Here is a 26,397-nt window from a genome sequence, read left to right on the forward strand (position 1 = left end):
GAGTTTTCAAGGGGATGTCAGTGACTTATTCCTCTGGGTGTCTGAGAAATATTATAATTAAAGAACATAAAAAAGTCAAATCTGGGACTTTCTCTTCCTCGCGTTCTTTTTTGTCTGCTGATTATTATATTGTATTGTAGGTAATACAATACAATAACAAAAAACAAATGTAGCTCTGTGACCTTTGTCATAGTTTTATTCAAAGTGCTTTGTTATTTACTCACATTTTCGCTTGGCAAATGATTCTGGCATTCTTAGTATATCCTCTCTGGCATCAATTTTATGCTTAATTTCCAATTAAATCTAAGGTTTGTGCTCCAAATTAATCTCTCTGCAGATTTGTCCCACTGAATGTGGATGAACCGATTGCCTTAAAGTGCTCATGACACCAAAAAACATGTTAATCTTGTTATTTTTGCCGTGAAAAATAACATTCATAGGCATATTGCCTGTGTTAGATGTGTGCTCGAATGTTGAAATATTTACCAGTTGGATTTCCCCCCTTTTTTTAAATGTTAATGTATAAATTTGATTTATTTATAAAGTATAAGTCTTTGAATACACATTTTTATTTGAAATGACATGTTACAGCAGCCACTGACATGACTTACCTGCTGTCTACACAACACTATCCTTTTACTAGTCATAGCTTTAGGCAACCTGAATATTTATGAGCTTCCTCTTCATAGACTGACATAACTTCCCGACTGTCTTTCAACCGCTTTGAAAAGCTTCTATGCAATTTTTCTCCTCCTTCTTCCGTTTTCTGTTTTGTAGGTCTCGCGAGAGAAACCTAATATCAAGTGTAATGAGGAGTTCCGAAAAGATTGCTAAGACAGCTAAAAGCAACACTGTTGCCGCCAATAGAGCGAGGGAGGACCGCTAACGGAATAATGCTGAGCATGTAATTGGTAAGTTACCACTGATTTATTATACAAACTATACCCTACTAGTCTCAACATTGCACAACTTTGACATTTTAACACCACATTTTAACAAGAACACCGCCGCCGCAACCCCCCCGTGCACCACCCCAAAGGGGGACCACCCCCGGACGAGGACGCGGGGGAAGTAGGCCCCCCATCCACCCAGCAGCCAGCCCCCACAACGCAGGAAGGACCAGAGCTTCCTAGCTGCCTTTCTCCACCCCCCCCCCCACGGTCCTATTGGTGTGTGAGAGCGAGGTGAAAGGTAAGTGAATTTGAGGCCAAGTACGTGGGGCGGGGTGGCACATTCTGGTGTGTTTTAAGTGTGAAGGTAATAAAAATGCCTTAAACAGTTCAGGTTTTGCCACCACCTCATCCCAAACCAGAAGTTCTTGTGCCCAAATTGAGATGATTTGTACTATCTCTGGCATCACGGCCCCTATGCCTAATTTGGTTCAATAAAATTCAATGATTGTTTAAAGACAATACACTCCACTTTATGGTCCTCGGAGGAGGTGAGTGGGATGTCACACCTACCTCGTCTTTTTCTCTGTGAAATATAGGGGGCACCACCTTCTTCTTTTCTCTGTGCTTGTGACTCAAAAGGCCTGCAGTTTAGACTTTGGGAACATGAGTTTTTTATACTCCACCTTTAAATAGACATTGCAATGTTTATTAGTCAACTTTGCACAAACAATATTCTCCAACTCAAGATGCAGCTATCTAAATTATAATTAAAAAAATAGACCCACACACATACCTCACACTCTTCCACTACCACGCTCCCTTTGTAGCTTAAGCATTTATTGACAATATCCCCTCCTAGAATAAGAGAAAGATGTCAGATGTTGTTGGATGACGGTTAACGGGAGGCACATTTCGACCTATCTCAATCATTTAGAATGTTGTGCAAAATATTTTTGATCTTAGTAGGTTACTTGGGACCGGGAGGCTGGTTGAAGGCTCAGGAAGTTTGTTTCGGTTCATTTTTTGATTGCCAAAATAGAATACAATCAGTAAAAGGGAAGAAAAGCTGAAAACATTTTGGAAAAATACCCTGGCCGAAATGATGTAATCATCAAGACCAATCGGCTGAAAGCCTCGCCCATCGTATTTACTCGAAATTAGAGACATTTGAGGAAATGACTGCTTTTAGGTCCACATAGAATTTTTACAAGTAGGCCAATAAATTGACTTGTGTTTGGTTCAGGATTGCCGAATCCAGTTTTAAAAAATGTTGACACCCTTGCTTGTGCTGCCAAGGCTGTGTATCTACAGGTACACCAATCCTGCAGCAGCACAGTGTCACAGTGTCATGCCGTTATGGACTGCTGTGCCGCTGTAGTCAACCACGTGAGAAAACGAACCACACAGGTGTTGCGTGAGACCTGTTGCGCTGTGGAGCCAACCATGTGAGAAAAAAAAAATCCACACAGATGTTGGATGACACCTGCTGTGCCTTGAATAAAATCACAAGAGAAAAAAATGGAGGACAGGGCTCAAAGTCTGCTACGTCACGTCTCGTCAGGCACGAAGAGAAAAAACAAGGCAAATGGTACCGCATTTAATCTGTATGGGGCCACTACCATCTCCTGCCCTGAGGGAATCAGCCTCCACTACCAACAAGACGGCCCTGTCTCTCGTCCGCCCCGGCAGGGTGGCGTCCCCAGGGACTAGCTGATGTAGCTTACCACTACAGATGTACTGTAGTTCACCACCCCCGGTGACATGTGGAGTGAATGAATAATGGGTTTCAATGAGAAGCTCTTTGGGTATCTTAAAAGGCACTATATAAAGCCAATCCTTTATTACTATTATTGATTTGTTTTTCAGCCTTAGTGCTTAGTACCTTTTGAGTGGCTTCGCCCCAGCTCTTGGTTGTGTTTTTGTGGTACTTGGTTTTTCTGCAACCTTATGTTGTTTACACGTTTTGTTATTCATTTTGCAATCAGACTCTATACATGTGTAATTTGTGTATTGCAATACACCTTTTTACTTTACTTTTGAGCAGTGTCGTTTGTTGTTGTAGAGTGAAAAACGGTTCTCCTCCAATGCCATGTGAAAGTCTAAGTTTTATTTTTATTATTTTATTATTATTTTTAGCATTATTTTATGTCTACAGGGCTCTAATAATGTAATATATATATATATATATATACATATTTACACAGTCATAAGCAGGTTTTCTATGCTCTAACTACGAAAATATTCCATTTACTAATATTACTAGTTACTCGGGGTGTATCGATACATCGATGCATCGATTTATATTTCTATGATTCAACTACATCGATCTATGTCCAGCAAAGTTTCCATTCAGGACGAGATATATCGATCTCACATTGTTTAAAAGCTCATCAATTGATTCAATCGATACTAGGAAATGAAGCATTGAATTTAAGCATGTCAGGCTTTATGTATGTGTGTTTTTTTTTAGCACTTTTAATGATAAAGACGTTAAACTCGTGTAACAGTTTGAGTTGGCGTACGAGTGGGGGTACGAGTGGGGGCGTACGGATGACGTCATGTAAAGGTCACTGTTGTGGTTGCATGATCTTAACATTACAGAAGGCAATGTAATGTTCATTGTGTAATGTACATGGGGAACAGCAACCAGATCCGTATCCCACTGGTATACCTTCCATAGAGGAGCCAGAGTCCGAGGACACAAACGTGGACAGTTCCATCACCGTGGCTGAGGTATCTGGCGTAGTCAAAATGATCCGCAGTGGCAAAGCTGCGAGGGTGGACGAGTTTCGCCCTGAATTCCTCAAGGCTGTGGATGTTGAGGAACTCTCTTGGCTGACACGTCTCTTCAACGTTGCGTGGAAGTCGGGAACAGTACCTCTGGATTGGCAGGCCGGTATGGTGGTCCCCCTTTTCAAGAAGGGTGATCGGAGGGTGTGCTCCAACTATAGGGGGATCACACTCTTCGGCCTCCCTGGGAAAGTCTATTCCAGGGTACTGGAAAGAGGGGTACAACCGTTAGTCGAACCTCGGCTACAGGAGGTGCAATGTGGTTTTCGTCACGGTCACGGAAGACTGGACCAGCTATACACCCTTGCCCGGGTACTGGAGGGTGCATGGGAGTTTGCCTAAAAGGTCTACATGTGCTTTGTGGACTTGGAAAAGGCATTCGACCGAGTCCCTTGCGGTGACCTGTGAGGGGGGGTGCTCCGGGAGTATGGGATTGATGGCATGCTACTACGTACCATTCGGTCCTTGTACAACCGGAGCAGGAGCCTGGCTAGCATTGCCAGCAGTAAGTCGAGCCTCTTTCCGGTGAACGTTGGCCTCCGCAAAAGCAGCCTTTTTCTGTTCATAATGGACAAAATTTCTCGGCGCAGCCAAGGCGTCCAGTTCAGATGGAATCCAGTTCGAGGAACTCACACAAAACCCATCACATTTTAGTCATCAAAGAGTTTAGTTTTCGTCATGAACAAAAGGTTCACCAACAAAATAATTTTGTCATTGTCATCATTGACGAAAACAACCCTGCTTTTGTGTCTGTCTGCCTTGGGGTCCAAACATACTGCTGCACCACCTTCTGGCAGATTTTATGCCAGGAATGAACTCTTTCAAATCAGCCATACTTCCATTTGCTACTGCTCATCCTGCTCAGGCTTGCAGGAAACTGGAGCCTATTCCACTTTATTTAGCGAGAGTAGGTGTACAGTATATGCTGGACAGACTGCCAGACAGTCACGGGGCACGTATAAACAACCATGATTACTCACCTTCACTCCTCCACTCCTGGCAGCCTTGCCACTGGATGGATTGTGTTTGATTTTGGAGATTCCATTACAATGCAAATAAACGTTAGTATGTAGATGCTTCCCTAAAATGATAAATAGGCGATCATTTGTCAACTGTAGCGTGAGTGTACATGCAGTAATAGCAAAAGTGAAATGTGCGCTATTGTAGAAAAACCCGATAACAGTCACACATGAGGTCGGTGACATTTTGCTGCAGACAAGATGCCGAAGCACCATCTGTAGCAGTTATTGACATTTTCGTGATGTATGAACTATCCTTTTTTTCTTGCTAACTCCCAAGCAAAGTCACTGACATGGCAAAGAAAGGATAGCACCAGGAGCACACAGGGCACGACAGAGTAAATCAATCTAAGGCCATGTCGACACGAAGAAAACGCACATTTGCCCCCTCTCCATCCACGTTTGAAAACTATTTCAGTCCACGCAAATACGCATTCATAGGTTGTCATGTGAATGCCAAAGTAATTGTGGAGCTGCAGCCTGGACTCTGAAGCCAATTTCAGCCAATCTGCAGTGTCGATGACGTCATTTCTGTGCACGCACAACAATAAACAAGGCGATTCACAGGAGAAGATGCTGTACACGTGGACTCCTAGCGTAATAGCGCTACTTTTCAGTAGTTTATTTCACATTTGTCAGCAAAATGTGTTGAATATAAAATTGCAAATGTAAGAAACTGTTTTTTTCAAATGTGGCAGGTGTTGATGATCACTACCGTGCTGTGAAGTGTAGTTCATTTTGTCAGTCAAGACAGGCTATATAACAGTGAAGCTTTCAATGTGCGGGTGAAGAAGCAATCACAATGTAATTGCCATGCCAACATTCTCAAGCCGTTCTTCCAAAATAACATGCTTGACAAAGTTTTCCCACCAGCTAGAGGCCCAATCGGGTTTGTCCCAAGTTGCCGTCGTTGCGTCGGGATGTTTTAGTCTTTTTAGTTGTTTTAGCAAAACAGCAACAGCAGCGTCCTCCATAATGGCGCCATTGTTTGTCAATGTAAAGCGAAAGTAGGTGTATGTTTACTCTTAAACACACAAGTAATTTCAGTATGCCTAAATCCAGCTATGTAATATATGCCATTGCACACATGAAATTAAACTTGTCTAATGCGGAAATGACGGCACATAATTGTTATGTCGTCTTTCGACAACAAGCCAAAAGCTGCTGCTGATATTGGAGGACAAAAAGTACGTTGTTGGAATTGGTAACTGTGTCTCAGACTAAATAGCTATGACCTGTGGGGTTCCCCAGGGGTCAATTCTGGGACTCCTATTGTTCGATCTGTAAAATGCTTCCTTTCGGCCTGCTAATACACAGCTGCAGTGTGTCCTACCACAACTATGCGGACGACACTCAGATCTACGTGTCACTGACAGCAGGTGAACATGGTCCTGCAGATTTACTTTGTCACTACATCAAATAGGTCAGTGTGTGGATGCAAAACAACTTTCTCCAGTTAAACTCAGACAAAACTGAAATCATTGTCTGTGGCCCACAGAAACAAATAGAAAGTGTTATTTGTCACTTTGTGACTCTTTCTCTAAAACCTAATCATCGGGTTAGAAACGTAGCTGTAATAATGGACTCAGATCTGAACTTTAACTGCCACATTAAATCAATAACATCAGCAGCTTTTAACCACCTAAAAAACATTGTCGAAGTTAAGGAAATAGTGTCTAAGACGGGTTTAGACTATTTGCTTTGTCTACAGCAGGCTAGACTACTGTAACTTCTCACCGGGCTCTCTCAACAAGCTGTAAAACAGCTGCAATACAGTACATCCACAATGCTGCTGCTCGAGTCCTGACTAGAACCAGAAAATATGATCATATTAGTCCAGTACTCAGATCTCTGCACTGGCTTCCTGTCTCTCAGAGAATAGACTTTAAAACAGCTCTGCTTGTGTACTCCCAGTCTTTCCATGGTCTTGTGCCAAAGTACATCTCAAACATGCTAGAGCCACATGAACCATCTCGGGCTCTGAGAGTGGTCAAGGAGTGGGCTCTTGTGGGTGCCCAGAGTCAGGACTAAACACGGTGAGGTTGCATTTCAGTTTTATGCTGCCAAATCTGGAACAGTCTCCCAGAAAATGTGCGACAAACCTCAAATTTAGCAATGTTCAAATCCAGGCTTATAACCATTCTATTCAACTGCGCATATCACAACTGAAAGTATTTTATCTGCACTCTTTAATTTGAATTCATTTTTACATTTTTCGTTTTACGGAATGACTTTATGAACTGATTTTACCCTTCTTTTCTGTAAAGCACTTTAAATGAGCTTGTAAATACTATTGCTATTACTGTTACTACTGTGATTACTTGTAATTATCTGCTAACGACACTGCTAATGACGCTGCTGCTAACAATCAGCAAAACACTAGCTAGCTAGCTAGCTGATGACACACAAACCCATCTCAACTATTTACAAACATTAGACAACTAAATATAAATGAAAATGCGCAAAACTAAAAGCGAAAAGTCGCATCCAGGTAAGAGTTTTTGTTAGTCTTTAGGAAGATTGGTATTCACAGTCAGCTTTTGTTTCCTGATGCTCATCATCCTCACCTTTCCAGCTTGCTTGTGTGTGTAACCCCCCCCACCCTTTCTGCCTATTGACAACAGATATGGCCCCACACATTCTGACCAATCCCGTGAGGCCTTAACAGAACAAAATGACAACTCATTTTGTTCTCAGAAATCCCATTACTAGCAATTCGTAGACTTCTTAAGCAGAGCGTGTGGATTTTGCTGGTTCACTGGGTTCCATTGTGTTTGATTCTAGTTGTATTATTGCGTCACCTCTCACTACTCCTGTGTCCTCATTGCAGTGCTTTTTGTTACTTTTTATGCACCGTTGCTTTTGTTTGCCTTTTTGCCTTCACTCCAATGGCTGCAAGTATCTTCACCTGCTTCTGCAGCATTAAAAGACTCTTTTAATTTGAACAAAGCTTCACCTCCTTGCATCATGGGGTCACGCAATATGCCACACTGTAACAATAATGCTATTTTCATTTAAGTACTGTAAGACAATAGGTAATATCGTACAAAAGGAGCTGCAATTTCATCGTCAGTGTTGTGCGTAATGAAAAATGTGGCACTGAATCCATTTAGTCGGAAGAAAAAAGGTGCTATCTGCCTTGGTGTCTGAAACAAATAAACCATATCACAATCCTCACAAACATATGAATTAGATCTGACACCATGGAAGCACAGGGGCTAATGATTAACATTAAAATACAATGAAAAAAGTGAAACGGGATAAGAGTGCAGGGAAGAAAAGAGCGACGCAAAGAGATCAATCCATGTGCCAGTGGTGATGGGGCATCAAAAAGGAAGAGTGTATAATAATCCAAGGGGATACAGGAATAAGTGAAAGGCGTGAAAGAGATAAGAGGACAGCACTGCAGGCAGGACAGAAGATTCTTGAAGCACAGCAGGACTCATCTCCCCTCATTCCAGTTCACTGACTCTGCGAGAAAGCGTGAACAAGACAAGTGAATACGAACTCATGAGGCATTTCCTAATATACTTCATAGATTCTCTTAAAAAGTACTAAAAATTGATACAATTAAAACGCTACCATTCAGTTAAGGCGCAATGGTAAGTCAAATGGAATGTAGTTAATATGATAATAGCACTGTGGAACCTTGGTTATCATCATTAATCCGTTATTGAAGGTCCAACTCTAACCGAAACCTACTCTAACCAAATCTATTTTTTGCCTAAGAAATAGTGTCAATCCAGTTCATCCTCTATAGAAAGCCAACATATTAACACAAAATACTTTAGTTTTACATGTAGAAAACAATTCAAAATCCATATAAATGATGAATGAAAAGGATAAAAGAACACGTAACATCGTCACTTGGTTACATTTGCGCTATTCAACATGACTGAAAAGGAGCAGGAAGAAGCGCAGATAATATATAAGCTGACACCCATGTCTATTACTGATAATTCATTCACACCGTGGCATTTACTTGTTGACAATATTTAATTGCCTTACATTTTGCCATTTCAATTTTGCTCACTTCCTGTGTAAAGACAAAAAGGAAGGTTTTGAAAAGATACGATATCAATAAGCAAATATTGTAGTTAAAAAAAAATAACAGACATGTGCAGTGTTAGGGAAAAGGAATAAATAAAAATGTTAAAAATAAAACATAATATGTAATTAGAGTAGTAAGATATTAATCATTTGCTAATAATAAATAAGTTAAAAGACAATAGAAAATAAATACGTTAGTAAAAGTGGAGATATTAAATTAAAAAGAGGTGAATAAAAAAAAATTGAGGAGAAAATGTGTAAATACTGACGTAAAAATTTTGACTGAATCACACAAACAATTTCAATTTAAACAAGTCATTTCTGAATTTAAAGGGATGCAACTTTCATTTTCATGCAACTGAAAGGTGAAAGTAATTGTTTTAAATCATTCTTGGCCAGGTATCCTCGGTGTTATGACCAGAACAGAATTGGACAGAGTAGGCATGTGTAAGTTCGGCGGTGGTAACATTCAGGTTTCACAGCGACAAAGACGACAGCAGCAGCCCACCAGATTAGTGACAAATCATTGAAGATGTATTCTCAAGGCACTGAATCAATCACAACTGGACTGCTCGGGTTGTCTTAGAAGATGCTCATCCAAGCAGGCTTCATCAGTCTGACAAGTTAGGACAGTCCTAGTGTGAGAGGAGGATCCAAAGTATTTATAATCTAAAGGTAGAGGCACGCCCAAATAAGAATGGTTTCACTCTTTGGTGGTGCAAAACGCCAGTCGTTATGATACAGAAAAGTGAGAAGAGTGAGAAGAGTGCCTGCCGACGACAGTTGTTCGGGTGGAATCACCCTAGTTAGTATTCCACAATGTGGAACCAATGTGGCTGTGCCTTGTTTATTTGATAGAGGCTAAAAGAATGAATCTTTTAGGAAGGGATGAAAGGACAGCAATGACAGACTTCCCCTTCCGTTCAAAGATGATGTCTCAACTTTAACATACGTAGCCTCCCTCACTCCCCTTTAAAACCCATCCATCCATTTTCTATTCCGCTTATCCTCATTATGGCCGCGAGGCCCTTTAAAAGCATCTGTCTTAAATCATTGCATTCCTCACTACACTAGACAGCATACATATAATCACTCTTTTCTTTCTCATCCACCTTGCTTTTGTTCTTTCTGGAAAAACATGCACTTTTTAAAAGCTGGAGTAATCACAGGTGGTGACATCCCTGATGTCCACAATGTGACATCGCTGATGCTCTTCCTCTTTGGCCTGTGGGCTGGTGGAAACACTATTAGCTCTATTTTGTAGGGTTCTGATAAAAACTCAGTTTGTGTTTCAGTAGGTGGGGTGAGTCAAAAATTAGGTATTGCTCAGAGTGTGTGTGTGTTTTCTGTAAATCTCAACATGGAGGCCCCTGTTGCCTCTAAAAAGCCAACTTATTGTCTTTGACATCCTCACGTGCAATGTTCCCTTGAAGCAACTACTTAAAACACAATGACAAAAATTGTTCAGCCAATCGTAAGATCTTGTTGGTACGCATTTACATATGCAGCCAATCAATTCATGAACAGCTACAACGCAAATTATTGAGGTCGCGGGAGAACCAGATATCAGCAGGGAGAAAAGAACAACCACGAAAACACTCAATTGCCTCCAATACGGCTGTTTAATTACCCCCAATTAATCCCGCATATTATACTCCCTCCCCCCCGAACTAAACATATTAAAACACTCCACACTGCCGCAAATTCCCACCCGCCAACAAAAGCAATCATCCCCAAAAAAACTCAATAGCGTACAACCCCTCCAAAACTCACTTTATTCCACCCCAAATGTCCCCAAAGTCACAAAAATAAGGCAAGGCAATGTACACTTCAAGCATATGAAGTGAGAGCTGCAGTTCCAAGCATCCACTCGATTAATCCACCTGGCGTCGATCCATTACTCAACGGGCGAAAGGTAATCCAGTCGGAAAGGTAGAAACATGAGTGCATTAATTAGTTGTTTAAAAGTTTGACTCTGTGGCATAAATGCCGGCTCGCAGGATCCCAGGTGACTCTTTTCTTCTCCGATGCGAAGCGCCTGCCTATCTTAAATACAGAATACTGACAGAATGTTTTCTTCCACCTGAGTCATAGTAGGACACGCTTAAGGACGTCTCTAAACTCCGCTATGGACTTTTGTGGCCATGACAACATTATGTAGCACATGCCGCAGTTTTGCAGGTTAGCGTATAGCGAAATAAATGCTGCTTGCTAACCTGTATTATGACGTAACGAGTGGGCAGCGCCACATCCACTCACCAAGCCACAGCAAAAAAAGGGTTCTGTCAGGTGGACTGGCTGTCGGAGCTGCTCTGAAAAACATGCTGCAAAGCCAAAGTAGCAAGCGAGTTTTCAGAATAAAAAGTGTGGATTGAATGTGTGGTGTTAACTGTGCATCTAGTACCGGTGTGCTTTTATTTTGATGGTCGGAATTACCGGATACAGGATGTGTTATGCCGAATTTGCCCATGTGTTGTCGAAGGGACCGGAAGATGGTTGTTTTTTTTCCATCCGTCCGTCCGTCCGTCCGTCCGTCCGTCCGTCTGTCCGTCCATCCATCCATCCATCCATCCATCCATCCATCCATCCATCCATCCATCCATCTTCTACCGCTTATCCGAGATCGGGTTGCGGTCATTTAGACAGAAGTAGAACATATAAAGCAAATATAGCATAAATTTTAAGTACATTTCCTGGATGAAATAGTATCACAACTGCAAAACAGACAGGAAATAAGGGAATTAAATTAAAGTATTCAATAGTATAACAAAAGTATAACAAAATAAATGGTAAACAGGAAAAGAAATAGAAAAATAAATTATAAACTTGGAGTTTCCTACAAGATTCAGATCATTAATTGTCTTGCCTGAGGTTGACAATAAAGAAAGCGACATTATGAAATACACCTTGCCATCCGTTGGACCCACACATATACAAAATACGACAGAAAGTCCTCAGGTTTTGGCACTCACAGGGGTCCAAGGAATGCTCATATTGTTTGTGTGTATGCTCCGAGACTTGAAAAAGTAGGGAAGGCATTGCTCACTCGTGAATTTGATGTTTTTGTGTACTGAGTTCATGTGCTTGGTGAAGGCTAACACTTCTTGGTTTCTGTTTTTTCCCCATGTGTCACCCACATATCTATAAAGTGACTTATGCCTTCCTTTCCATGTCCTCCAAATAAAAGATGGCCACAATGATGGCCACAATGTTGAAGATCTTCAACAAACTCCCTTTTTGACTCATCATCTGATGACAGAAACACCATCGAGGTGTCAGTAGACTCATGAACAGCCAGGGAACTGCATTCTTCATTTTTTCTTCTATAACACAGCTGCTTAACTAGATCACCAGCCACTACTTCAGTATGTCTGGTTGCTGTGGAATCTGAGGGGAGGATTTGCTTAATTTTACCTCTCATTTCCTTTTTTTGTTTGCCTTCAAACGTTGTGTCCATCACTTATGTATTAAAAAATGTGTTCATCGGGACCCCCGATGAATGTTTAGGGGGTTTTGTCAACCTCCCGGACGAGAAAAGTGTAGTTTTAGCAACTTGAAATAATGCAATTTCGCGACATCCTAAAAAAACAGCACTAAAAAACAGCACTAAAAAACACTAAAACAAAAGCACTAAAACGCGACAGCACTAAAAAAACGGGCGAAAATTGAGCCATCTGAAAAGTGACGTTTTTTCACTTATGGAATTGTTATTGATGCTTGTGTTTCACACGGACGTCTTGAAGTGACAAAACGAAGTTGAGAGTTGACTTCTACCGATGCGAATGTCTGTGTACCTTGATAAATAAAAAGGCTCAGTGAGCAAGGGTAATGCTTTATCCGTCCAGTCAGGAGACAAAACGAACTGAAACAACTTCAGTCATGCATTCGTTCATTCTTTCTGCATCTGAGAATGGCCGCCTATTGATGGATCCTAGTGTATAATTACTCCACTTTGGAAGAAGAATGATTCAAATAACTCATTAAGAGCCCAGAATTATTATTATTGGGTGCAGAATTTGCTGTAAAGTCTGACAGCTGCAGGAAGGAACGACCTCTCCTTCAGTCATTTGTGGTAAAGAGATATGTTAGGTTAATTGGTGACTCTAAATTGTCCATAGGTATGAATGTGAGTGTGAATGGTTGTTTGTCTATATGTGCCCTGTGATTGGCTGACGACCAGTCCAGGGTGTACCCCGCCTGTCGCCCGAAGTCAGCTGGGATAGGCTCCAGCATACCCCCGCGACCCTAATGAGGATGAAGCGGCATAGAAAATGGATGGATGGATGGAGATATGTTAATAAAGGAACTGTTGAGCTACTGTACATCATGGTGTACTGTAGTGGGTAGGATTCGTTATCCCTCAGATTTGCCACCATCCTCTTCTCCCCCACCACCTTTACTGAGACCACAATCTCTCCACAATGGCAGAGCTTTCCAGAGTCCAACAGGGAGTACATGCAAATTCCAGACACAGAGCTCTGAGCTGAGATTAAAAATTAGAACCACCTGCCCGTATCATATTATGCTGAACAAATGGCAACATAAAGTACAGGATGTACCCATCTGACAGAAATGTGTGAGACACAATGTTTCCTCTGAGGACGTGCTTGAAATATGTCAGCTTTTCTGAAGGACGACTATTCTACTATTGATTATGAAAATTGAAATCTGATTTAATATACTGCACGTCATGTCATAAGATCATAAGAGATGTCGACTAACCTCAGTTGTGACGTAATATATTAGTGTATTATCAGCTTGTGTGCGGATATGCATGTGAGTGCGCGCGCACACACACAAAGGCTGCACTAAGAGGGTTAATAGAATGTTTTGTTGACAGACAAGGGTGCTGTTTATTCTGATAGAAAGGGCAGTCAGGTGAATCTGATAGACAGACAACTTAATGGGGAAGTTGTGAAAAAGTCAACTGAAGTGCATTCATACAAAGTTCCCTGCATGAGAGATAGAAGTCGAAACAAAAATTAACACAGGCAATTTTCAAGCAAATGCAATGTCTGCCTCAGCAGACGATGTGGTATCGAAGAAGTGCATTCATAAGTACAAAGCATGTTACTGTCACTGAACTATGACTAAACACTTTTGAGCAACCCTTTTGTTTCCGTTGGTTGTATCATACAGTGGGGAAAATACTGATTTGGTCCCTTTTTGATTTTGTAAATTGACCTCGTTACAAAAACACGAACAGGCCATCATTTTATAGTGAGTTAATTTTAACGGTGATGGACAGAATATCAACCAAAAAAATCGCCGCAATAAATAAATAAATAAAGAAAAGGTTATAAATTCATTTGTATTTGGATGAATAAAAATGTGTGCCATCAAGACATTATTTAGGATCTGTAATTAATGTATGTAATTAATCTCTCTTTTTGAATCATGCCTGAAAATTGCTGAGATAACCCCTTCACCTTGAGGCATTTTCATTTAAATTCATTATATTATTGTGGCAGACCAAAAGATTGATATATAACCAAAAAAGTGGCTTTATAAAGTCAGTTTTGTCGTCCTTGCCATTTATATCCCGCTGTGTTTGGGACTAGCGCCAAGTGCTGCCTGCAAATTTCAGGTTCGACCACTAGAGGGAAATATTGCTAAGTTATTTGTCAATCGGCAAGTAAATAGTAAATAAAAATACAATTAAATATCAGGTCCATATAAAGCGCTGAAGTTAACACATCAGAAAACAGCAACAACAATTTTCTGAGCAATACAGTTACTGAACACTGAACTTGTTTTTGTTGTTTCAGATAATCCAAAATAAATAAAACAGACCCATCAATCATCAGCGCCCTAAATTAGCGCATCAAAAATAACATTTTTCATCATCACAAAATAAATTGCTGAAACATGACATCTTTTACACGATTTGGCCAGAGAGGCTAAATAGTCTCATAAGGTATGGAGGTTGCCGAGGAGGCCAAGTACTTGCATGCAAGGGCTGACAGCTTTTTATGTGCTCCCGGGTGAGCATATCACCAATGCAGAAGACAGTCATCAAAACTGAAGCTGGGCTCTGTTCTGTAGTGCTGCAGCTCTCCAGGCTCCATTCCATCTTCTTCTCAAGAAAAATGTTATTTTTTTGAAGCACTTTGTGCGTCATTTCTTATGTGTGAAAAGTGATATCTACATAAAGTTTGATTTGATCAATTGTGAAGTCATTAGTCCCAGCTTATCCTTGTAGAATTGCGTGTTCCCTCTTTTCTCTTGGAAAACATTTCAAATCCTTGAAACACGGATCCAATGCCGTGGCTGCCTTGAACCATGTCTCGTTCAAGATTCAAGGTTCAAGATTCAAGATTCAAGATTCAAGATTCAAGAGAGTTTTATTGTCATGTGCATGGTAAAACAGCAGTTATACCATGCAATGAAAATCTTATTCTGTTCATTCTCCCAAGAAAAGAAAGAAAACACAAGAAAGAATAAGAACATAAGAAACATAAACAAAAAAGCAGCAACAAAAAGAAGAGACATTCATACAAATAAATATACAAATAAATTAGTAATAAATAAATAAAGTGCTATGAGTGTGTGTTGCGTGCGGCGTGTGTGAGTGCTTCGTTGAGAAGCCTGATGGCCTGTGGGTAAAAGCTGTTTGCCAGCCTTGTGGTCCTGGACTTCAAACTCCTGTAGCGTCTGCCTGACGGTAGGAGTGTGAATAATGAGTGTTGTGGATGTGTGCTGTCCTTGATGAGGTTGTGTGTTCTTCGTAGGACTCTAGTTTTATAAATGTCTTGCAGTGAGGGGAGGGCTGCCCTAACAATGTTCTGTGAGGTCTTGATCACCCGCTGGAGTGCCTTCCTATCACGTGTTGTACAGTTACCGTACCAAACAGTGATGGAGGCGGTAAGGACACTTTCGATAGTGCATCTGTAGAAGCAACTCAGGATTGTGGTGGACATGCCAAATTTCCTCAGTCTTCTCAGGAAGTACAGTCTCCTTTGGGACTTCTTCATAATTTGTTGGGTGTTGTGAGACCAGGTGAGGTCCTCACTGATGTGTGTGCCAAGGAACTTGAAGGTTTTCACCCTCTCCACCTCAGTCTCATCAATAAACAGGGGTCTATGCGGCTCCTTTTCCCTTGTTCTTGGGTCGATGATCATCTCTTTAGTCTTATCTGTATTGAGAAGGAAATTGTTATCACGACACCAAGCTATGAGGTCCGCCACCTCTCTTCTGTATGACGTTTCAACACCACCAGTGATCAGTCCGATGACTGTAGTGTCATCCGCAAATTTAATGATGCTGGTGTTGTTCTGGGAGGCCACGCAATCGTAGGTGAAGAGCGTGTAGAGGAGCGGACTCAGCACACACCCCTGTGGGGTCCCAGTGCTCACAATTGTTGAGCTGGATGTGCGATTGTGGACTCTGACTGACTGGGGCCTGCCTGTTAGAAAGTTAAACACCCAGTTACAGAGGGAGGGAGACAGGCCAAGTGTGAGGAGCTTATCTGTGAGTTTGTGGGGGCTGACTGTATTAAAAGCAGAGCTATAGTCTATAAATAGCATTCTAACATATGTGTCCTGGCCCTGTAGGTGAGAAAGGGCTGTGTGGATGGCAGTGTTGACTGCATCATCCGTTGGCATCAGCTCGCCCTGCTGCCAGGTCCCTCAGGAAGGCATTTTTTTTACTTCACCACGTAGGCTGCATCATCAACAGTGATGTTCATGACATGGTCCAGATGGGGGAAAAGCAGGCAGAGCAGTGCTACTTGTTGCTGGTCAAGTACTGTGATAATCGCAGGGCTTTGTTTGAAATGGCCAACAATCTTGCGGCACTTGGCTACTACACAAACCCACTGCTATGGAAGCAGACCATGATGGTCTTCTGGAGATAGGATGCACTCATATGGAAGAGCTCTCATAGCAGCCAAAATGTTTGCTGCACTGTCTGTACAGATGGTGGACTACTTGTTTTCAATTCCCCAGTTATTTGCCACCTTGAGGAACAGTTTTTTGCATTTATCAGATAAGTGGGTGGTTTCTGTGTTCATGAAGAGCAGTACAAATGAGTTCTACTCGCCATCAATTAAGTGCCCACCCCCAAATACATGTGGTTGTCAGGTGAGGTCCAGTGATCTGTGGTTATAGCAGCGCTTCTCAAATAGTGTGGCGGGCACCCCTGGGGGGGGCGTGGTGAACTGTCGGGGGGGGCTTAAGAGGCAGGGAGGACTTTCAATATTACTGCAGACCTGCCAACATGTATGAATTTGCCGTACTCAGCATGCAATTTGACTCTTGAATATTTTTGTATGCGTCACTGCTCTCCATTTTGTTGCATTTCGCTGGTTTCAGTCTGTACAGTATAGATAAATACAGTAAATAGATATTATCAGTTTTCCAATAGTATTCCAAATCGGGGGGGGGGGGGTTGCAAAAACATTTCTGTCCCCCATTGGGGGCATGACAGAAAATAATTGAGAACCACTGGGTTATATAGCAGCACAGTTGGGTGAACCCGCCACCAAAATCTTAAGTTGGTTTTCTTTTTTGCTGATTTTGGTTGTCACTGTTGTCCTGCATGTTGGCTTGTATGATGAGTCATTGGGAGCCGTTCGCAACACCTCTGGTAACCTCTCATTTTCTACTGTTTATCATCCTGCAGTTCATCGCTATCCACTTGGCAAGAACAGCCTGTCGGTTGCAGACTGGCAGTGTTTGCGTGAAAATACAAATTAAGATTAAATAAAAAGCATTTGGTGTTTGACGATAATTGTTGACACTATGCATGTGTTTCCTCGTTTCAGCTCCATAATGGAAACATTTGCATACGCTGCCTCTCCCCCACACAAGCACCAACTGCTTGTCCTCCCTCTCTTATCTCCATCTAAATAAATGCACACTTTGCTGGAGAGGTATTATCAAGCTCATCTTGAGCAGCACACACACAACAGCACTTTTATCTGCTTTATCTCCATATTTTTGTTTCAGTGTTTAGACGATGACAACAATGACAGCCCTTTCTTATTTATTTATTTTGCTTTCCAAAAAAGTTATGTAAATGCCATGTGTAGGCATAAAAATAGTGAAAAATAGGACATACTTGGCAGCTAACAAGGGCTCTGGGGACACAGAGTGTGGGGATTGTTAATAAAATGCCTCTTGATTTTTTTCACTCCTTGGACCAAATGAGACTGTCTCTTCATTGGACCACACAACAAGCCAAGTTTGACATAAAGTGAACTGCAGATGAAGGGGAAATTGTAAGCTGATGGCTTTCTATGTCTGGGTCAGCAAATTGTTTTGCCGTAGGGAGCGGAACGGTAAGAAGGGCAAATTCTGCTTAGAATGAAGTTTTTACTGATGCTGACCATTTATTTCAAAGTTTTGTTGTTGTTCTTCTTGGAAAAGGGCAAAGGGCTAGGAGAGAGCTCGTGTAAAGTGCAAAAAGAGCTAGTGTGTGTGTGTATTTGTGTGTGTAAGTGGCAGTGGCAGGCGGTGCATTTGGGACATGAGCCGTGGGGACTTAACAGGCCATAGTTTGTTTTTTTTTCGCCAGTCACTGTGAGGGCCAGTATTGTTTTAAAAAGATAACAAAAATAATATACAATATATTGCCATACACTGCCATTCACAGTGACTGGGATTTGACTGGGCACCAGTGTCGTTACCCAGTGGGCCATCCAGTGACCATTGACTACAATACCATGATTTATAAAGCACGAAACCCACTTTTTATCTTCTGAACGATACGTCTGACTTTCATTTCTGCTAGTAATTTCAAGCATTAGTAACTTCCACTGGTTATCACCAAGGCTTGTAAAGTTGGCGCTCAGCCAGATGTAATGAGCGTATATAGAATGGCATGGTGATACGGGGTTCAGACAAATCCAAACTTCTACGCTGCAATAGCATCTGGAGCAATTCAGAATTAGGGCTTGAAATGATTATACATTTGAAATTAATCACAGTTTTCAAATTAAACAATCATGATTAATCACCATTTGCAACTATGTGTGAAATATGGCCAATTGTTACTGTATTTTATGAACAGAAAGTTAAACAAGACACAATTACAGTATATATATATTTATACTAGGGCTGCAAAAGTTAACACATTAATAACGACTTAACAGAAATTCCCTTTATCCCTTTAACGGCAGTTGTTTTTTTTTTCCATGCGCGATTTACGTGCACATGTCCTGTTTGACGCTCGGCCCACACCATAGTTTGAGGAAACGCAGTGGTGTGGCAGTTGATGTGCAGCCACAAGCAGGAACAAATATTGAACAGAAATGGACAAAGAAAAGGGTATTTTGAATGGTAAGTTTAGCTTCAAAGTGTTATGTTCTGTGTGCTGCGATGCTGCCCTCTCTCTGGGATCCTCGTTCCAGGGCAAGCCGAAGCCTAACACTCAGCCCAGGAAGATGGTTCTTTTGACAGGAATCAGTCTAAAAGATACCACACATATCTGAATGTACAACATGTAGAATTTGGAAAACTGTCCATCACTCACATGTCATTCTCTTCAAGCAAATAATCTCATAAAACATCAATTTTGAGTAACATTACAAATAAAGGTTTGTAAAAACACCCAACAAGTGAAATGAAAACAGGGTATTAGAAAAATAAATATTGACAACTTACAAAAAAATAGAGTGCTCAAGAACAACCAGTAGTTTACAAAACCAGGACTGCGCCTATACACTGTAGGGTACTTCACTACTTCACTACCAAACACTCCTTTACAGTAGGGATGAGCGAGTACACCACAATCTGTATCTGTATCTGTATCTGTATCTGTTCACCCATCTAAATGATCTGTATCCATATCTGTACTCGGAATGGGCGGGGCTTAAATTTGTACATTATTTTAAGTCTGAAATTGACATGGGTTGATCAAAAGTTGCTATATTTATTGTTCATAGTTCAACTATATGTGTACTGTGTATGTGTGTAAGTGATCTGTAAAACGTATTAGCTTTTAGTATCAACTCTTCTACAACTTCCCTTTTTTTTCTTAGTTACTTTATGCTTTGTTGTTTTATTTTTCCAATTTTATATTAGATTTTGTTTCTACAATGTGCCGTTCACAGGCCCATAAAACAATGTGGTCCACAAATGGCCCACGGGCTGCACTTTGGACATCCCTGGTTTACATATTTCACAGGGAGCGGAGAGTGTTAACAAATGAGTGTGTCCATGCTGTGTTTTCATAGCACTATCACTAATTAACCCCCGTTATATGCAAAGCCCGGATTCAGGCTTCCACAGCGGTGCACACACACCGGTTTGAGGCGGTGCGCTCCAGCAGCAAGCCTCTCGTGAGGATTACACAGTAAATGCATGACGAAAGAAACACTTAATCGCTTCCTCTGTTAATGCACGCCGCATGGGAATTCAGAGCGAAGTTACGATGCATACAAACGTCACATACATACACATGTGCATACATACTTGCGTCACAGAGAGCAGGCATCTTTCCTGCAACGCAGTATCCATCTGATAACATAGCTAGTTAGCTGCAAGTGTATCTTCTGTGGCTGAGATGACATTGCACATCACCACGAGAACAAAGAAAAAGTTGTAGGAGACTTGTAGATTTATTTACAGATGAAAATTCAACTCTAGTTTGATTCAATCGGTATGGACTTATTTCAGGAGCAAAATTGAAAAACGTACTCGCACGAGTGCTCCCTTATGCGAGCGGAATGCTCCACTGTACAGCCCTGACAGAGCGTGAAGAGTGAATACATAATGAGGATTTTCCATCATCACGATTACAGATAGTGACGAGCTGTATTCATTTCATGCTCGTACTCGGGGAAAAATTCATTATCCGTAACAGTGACCGCCTCATCCCTACTTTACACACACACACAAACACTCCTTTACACACACTTTACCACAATTTTCTTAGTCTGGCAACTTCAACGATGTGCATCTATTTGTGTAGTTGTCTGTAATGGGTCAGTGGTTTGGTTTTCGGTAGGGAAGTTTGTTGTTTTTCATTTATTATTGTTATTGTTGATTTTCATTTATTGTGTGATAAATTAATTTATGTATTGTTGCGAGACAACACATAGGACCTGAAATCTGATTGGACACTACTGGAAGCAGTGCAATCAAGAGATACACTAATAAATGAACATGATGGGAACTAAATGAACTGTTGGGAATCAATTAATATAATTTCATGAAAAAAATACGAGAATTTAAGTTGTGAATGTAGATCAGCACTTCTGATAGTGGTTAAGCCAGCAGAGAAGGCTTTGCTGGCCCTGACTACACACCGATGGTAAGCAGTTAGAACCCAAAAGCAGATGCAGATCATGTTGCTCTTCTAATACAAGTGTTTAAACAATTTAAAAACATACAATAAAGATGCACTAAAAAGGCTGTCCAAAAGGTAAAAAAAAATAACCCTGAGCACGACTACGTATTACTCCGCATACGTATTCTTCCGCCGCACGCATGTAACTAGTTATCTTTTTTTCTTTTTTCATAGTATTAATTATTTGCTCAACATATTGGATAATTTGGTGTGTGAGGAACACACCAGGGTAATGAGCCAGCCTGTATTGCTTTTGAGTTTCCCTTTTCATTTTCATTAGATTTATTGGAAATGTTTTACTACTACAAACATTTTTTAAGAGATGCAGGAACTAGACATGCAATTTTGTGTTGTTGTTTTTTTAATACCCTTTACGTTGTTTGAGTCCCGATAGAGTCCTTGTGGCTCCAACAGTTAAACCGTGTTGGAGCCCCTTAGTGCTAATGTAGTTACTATTATTAGTACTGAGAAGAGGAATGTTGAAAACTGAAGACAAAACTGGCCTGCATGTTGCTATGTGCAGTGTTATTGTTTCACACAGCACAATAACTTGTTTCCTGAGGCAGACTGACCTGTCAAATCTCTAGCTTACAGACAGACCATGTGACAAATGAACTGAAATACCTAATTGGAGGTGAGTTAGAAGGTGGGAAAATGTGACTATCAAGGAGAGAGACGAGAGAGACAGAGGACTAATGGGAATGTAATATCCGGCTGATAAATCTTAGTGACTGTCAGGTGCTCAAGTCATCTGATAACATGACAGTTAAGACAGCTTCCTCCCTGTCCCAATGCTAATTATAGACACATATAATCAACTCACAGTCATTGTGAACACGTGTTATAGTTCATCTCCAGTGGTAAAAGGTTTGTTGTATTTTAATGTTTTTGAACTGTAATAATTTAAAAATGTTTTTGCAAGGATGCGTGACTTTTGAATCTTCGGTTCTGCACTGAACACCATCACCCTTGAATTGCTCTCCCCTAACCTCCGTCAGCACAATGTTTTCAGAGAGCACAAGTAAGAGCGAAACACATCGAAGACTGTGGAGATGATTGTGGACTTCAGGAGACATGCTACACTACTGCTACCTCTCACACCATCTGACCATAACAACACATTTTTGTATTATCACTGGTGCAGTAGATACAAACAATTATGGTTGAAAGTAAAATGGCTGCTGTAGCACCCACAAGGCAATTCTGCAATTGCTTTATCTGAAAATGATCATGACTCTACTGTAAACCACGGGTCGGAAACCTTTTTGGCTAAGAGAGCCACAAAAGCCACATATTATAAAATGTATTTCCGTGAGAGCCATGTAGTATTTTTTTAACACTGAGTACAAATAATTGCGTGCATTTTTAAGCAAGACCAACAATTTTATAATAAGTATTCTTTTTAATAATACTTGTTATACTGCAGCTAACCAATAATAAATAAAATACTTCTTACCGTTAATGCGACTTGTTGTGCTGCATGGTTTTGCAGCCTCTGCATCCCACCTTGACTGGGTAAATGTCTTCCAGCCAGCCTCCCGGCACTCGGCAGCCAGCTTTGTGTACTTGGCCTTTGTGCGCTCCAAAACAGCCTTAATCCCTTCCTCCTGTGGAATTGGCAGTTCGATAAGGTGCACTGCTCTTGCATTTGTGGACCAAACAACAATATCAGGACATAGGGATGTGGTGGTGATCTCTGTGTAGAATCAAAGTTGCCTGACGAGGTCTACCCTCATATCCCACTCCTGGTCAGGCCAAAACAGTCTTTGTATCTCTCTTGACTTGGTGTATCTTCGTTCCCACCTTCCATGACAAAGTTGCTGTGGTTCCCTACTCGTGGTGACTTTTTGTTGTCCTGTCGAAACCTCTCCAGCACCTCGGCTAGCTTTCTCAGGACCTGGTCGTGGCGCCATCTATAGCTCCCTTGAGAGAGCGCGGTATTACTGCTTGACAGGAAGTGCTGGAGGCTTGCATTGTGGGCGTTGCAGAGGTAACAGCCTTCCTTGTTTTGTTTGTAGGTGGCAGGGATGAGGAAGCTTAACCGTGCCTGTGAAATCTTCCACAGTTCTGACCAACTAAATTTTCGGTTGACAATTCCCTCCCAATTTGCCAAGCTTCCTTGTTGACTCTGTGACACAACATTGACTTCATAGCGCTCTTCCTCCATCCTCGTCGCCTCCATCTCCTTCCTCTTGCGGTTGGCTTTGGACCAGAAGTGAAGCACTTCTGCCCATCCTAGTCCTGCTCTTCCTGTCTGGACTCTTCCAATGATCTCCTGGTGTTGCAGCCTACTGACAGCTGGGTCAACTTTGTTTTGAGTGTTCCACTTTCGGCCCAAAGGAACCTTGGCGTTGCTTACCAACTGGTCAGTGGACTCTACTTGTTCGAGAACCAGCCTTGTCTTCTCCTGCATGAAGCCCTGCCTGATGGACTGCAGTGGTAGTAGTGGTAGTCGATAGTATGTGCTTTCTGAAGAGGCCTGTTTCGGAGAATCACCGTGGCAGCCCCAACCACTTTTGGATGAACTGGCTTTTCTGTGCATCTTACTTGCGGTGGATGAGAAGAGCTCACTCATTTTCAGCAGCCACATCAACCTTCTGTAGAGAGTGAACTGGTAGCAGCTGCTGGGTGTATTAAGGTAGGAATAAAATTATAAAACATTGTCAGACTCTGTGCTTCCGTTAATGCATTATTTTTGACAATCCTAAAATACTGTATACACTGATACAAATTATGTTGCAGGAATGTAAATATGCTGAACAAGCAAGCTCATATACTGTATACGTAAGGGTTACATACGGTGCACATGAACACTCACCATGCAAGGTCTGCGAGAAAGTGTTCAATACTTTCATTTGCCTAAACTGTGTGTGTGTTGGGTATTCGATTACTCTGAAAGCTCCCCTCTATTTGATTCATTGGAGTTGTATATTTTACTGGCAGGCCATTTTGAAAAATATTGTAGTTGTTAAAAAAGTCATTATGGGCCCGTCTGTTGTCACGCCAACACACATTTTCATTGACACTTCTTACAGAATACAGACATACAGACATGCAAATGCATATACTCCGGGCTCTGATCTTGTTTACCACATACCCTGAAAGCTTTTAACATTAATGTAAACTTCCATCCATTAAGGAGCGATGGAGTTTATTGCTACCTCAATGGTGTTTATCTCCTTTAACTTGGCAGCCAAACGTAAGCCAACACATGTTTTCCTATCTGTCTTCAATTGAACTTGTTTTTTTTCCCTGCTCTTTTATTTTTATTTTAAGTACTCTTATGCACTGTGTAGCCTCGGAAAATACATATTTATTAAAGTATACTTATACATATGTACTTGTGGTATTTTGTTTTTGTTTTTTGTTTGAAGAAAGATTTCTTGAGGAACATTATCAGCTCTGTGTTGTAGGGTTCTAACGCCCAGTATGTGTTGCGGTGGGTGGTGTGAATCAAAAAGTAGGTATCGGTCAGTGTGTGTGAGTTTTCTCGTTTTTTTCGTTTGTAACGAGTATCTGCATTTTTGCCGAATACGAGCATGAAACGAGTACATGTTGTCATTATCCTGAATGGTGGTGAAAGAAAATCCTCATTATGTATTCACTCTTCGAGCTCTGTGATTGGCCAGTCACACACAGCGACCGGCCCGTCCCGAGACACACTGTGCAGGTTGGAGCCACAGAGGAGTTGATCGGTGCCTCATTCACGTACACGGTGCAATTGGCAAGTTGAAAACGGCTCGTGTGGCGTTGCCGACTGCCTACACTTTATTAGGTTTTCCTCAGCTCGCCTCTATTTCCGTTTGTCTCTAAAGTTACTTGGTAAAATAGTTTCGTAAAGTACGCGGTGCATTTGACAAGAGCGCGGTGCAGGCTTGTGTTGCGTCAGTCACTTATGCAACTCAGTTGGGGTAGCATGACCGCTTTTTTCCTTTAAATGTATTTTTGTCTTATTCCATGAAGTCATCATAAAACAGGCGTGCTACCTACAATATAAGAATTTTCAGTTGGTAGTACAGACAGTGTTAACACCAACTTCACACAGATCATTAAAAAAATAATGACATAATAAAGTCTTACAGATGACTTACACACATACACAGTACACATATAGTGGAATAATAAACAATATATGCAGCAACTTCTGATCAATCCATGTCAATTTCAGATGATACCAATTTCATTTGATACCCCGGCCACTCCAAGTACAGATACGGATACAAATAATTTAGATGAGTGAACAGGTGAACAGATACAGATACAGATAGTGGTGTACTGGCTCATACTTAGTAAACATCAACATGGAGGCACCTGTTGTCGGCAATGTGGATGTTACAGTCCGAAAAAGCCAATTCATTGTCTTTGACATCCTCATGAGTGAACTTGATGTTTTTGTCCACTGGGTTAATGTGCTCAGTGAAGGCTAGCACTTATTGGCTTCTAATTTTGACCCATGTGTCATCCACATATCTGTACCAGTTCCCTTAAAGAAGTTCAGAGCGTTCCCTTCCATGTCCTCCATGTAGAGGTTGGCCATTATAGGAGATGCTGGTGACCCCATAGCACAACGTGCTTTTGTCTGTAAAAAGTTCCCATGATTTGATAATATGTGATATTGAGGCAAAGTTCCAGCAAATGACAGATTTGTTCTGGGGCGAATCTGTATAAATCTGTCTTGGAGGGCGTGGTGACGTCGAAGAGGGATGTGATGTCGAATGAAACCATAGTTTTATTTTTGCCCAGTTTTAAGGGTCTGATTTTCTTGTCCATTGAGTTTTGGACGTGATGTGATCTTTTGCCCACCAGGGATGCTAAGATGTTGGCCACATATTTGGGTTATACTTGGGCAATATTGTAAGTTACAGAAGTAATGCTGCTGACAGTGGGTCTGAGGGGAACCCCTTCTTTGTCTATTTTTGGAAGACCATAAATGTCAGGGATGGTCTCTGACATTGGGTATAATCGGTAATAAAGTGCACGGCTAATGGTTTCTGACTTCTGCAATGTGTGCAGGTGCTCTATGATTTTCTTCTTATACCCACTGGTTAGGTCTCCTTTTAATCCTTCATATGTGTTGGAATCATTGAGAATTGTAAGTAGCTTGTCATGGTAGTCTGCTGTCTCCTGGCAGGATTGTGATGTTTTACTTTGCTCAGCGGTGTCACAGCTTTTCTTTCCTCAAGGGTGAAGTTAGAAGGGGGAGAATTGGCATTAGTGAGAGCTGCAAACACTTTTAACCTAATTAGTTCCCCTTCGGTTTCATTTAGGTTATTTTTCCTAATAGCTGATTCTGTCACAGTGATCAAATCAACTTTGGAACTTGCTGTGGTATCATCGTAAAATTCAATTCTTTA

The sequence above is a fragment of the Dunckerocampus dactyliophorus genome, chromosome 11 (genome assembly GCF_027744805.1).
Source record: "Dunckerocampus dactyliophorus isolate RoL2022-P2 chromosome 11, RoL_Ddac_1.1, whole genome shotgun sequence".
NCBI lineage: Eukaryota > Metazoa > Chordata > Actinopteri > Syngnathiformes > Syngnathidae > Dunckerocampus > Dunckerocampus dactyliophorus.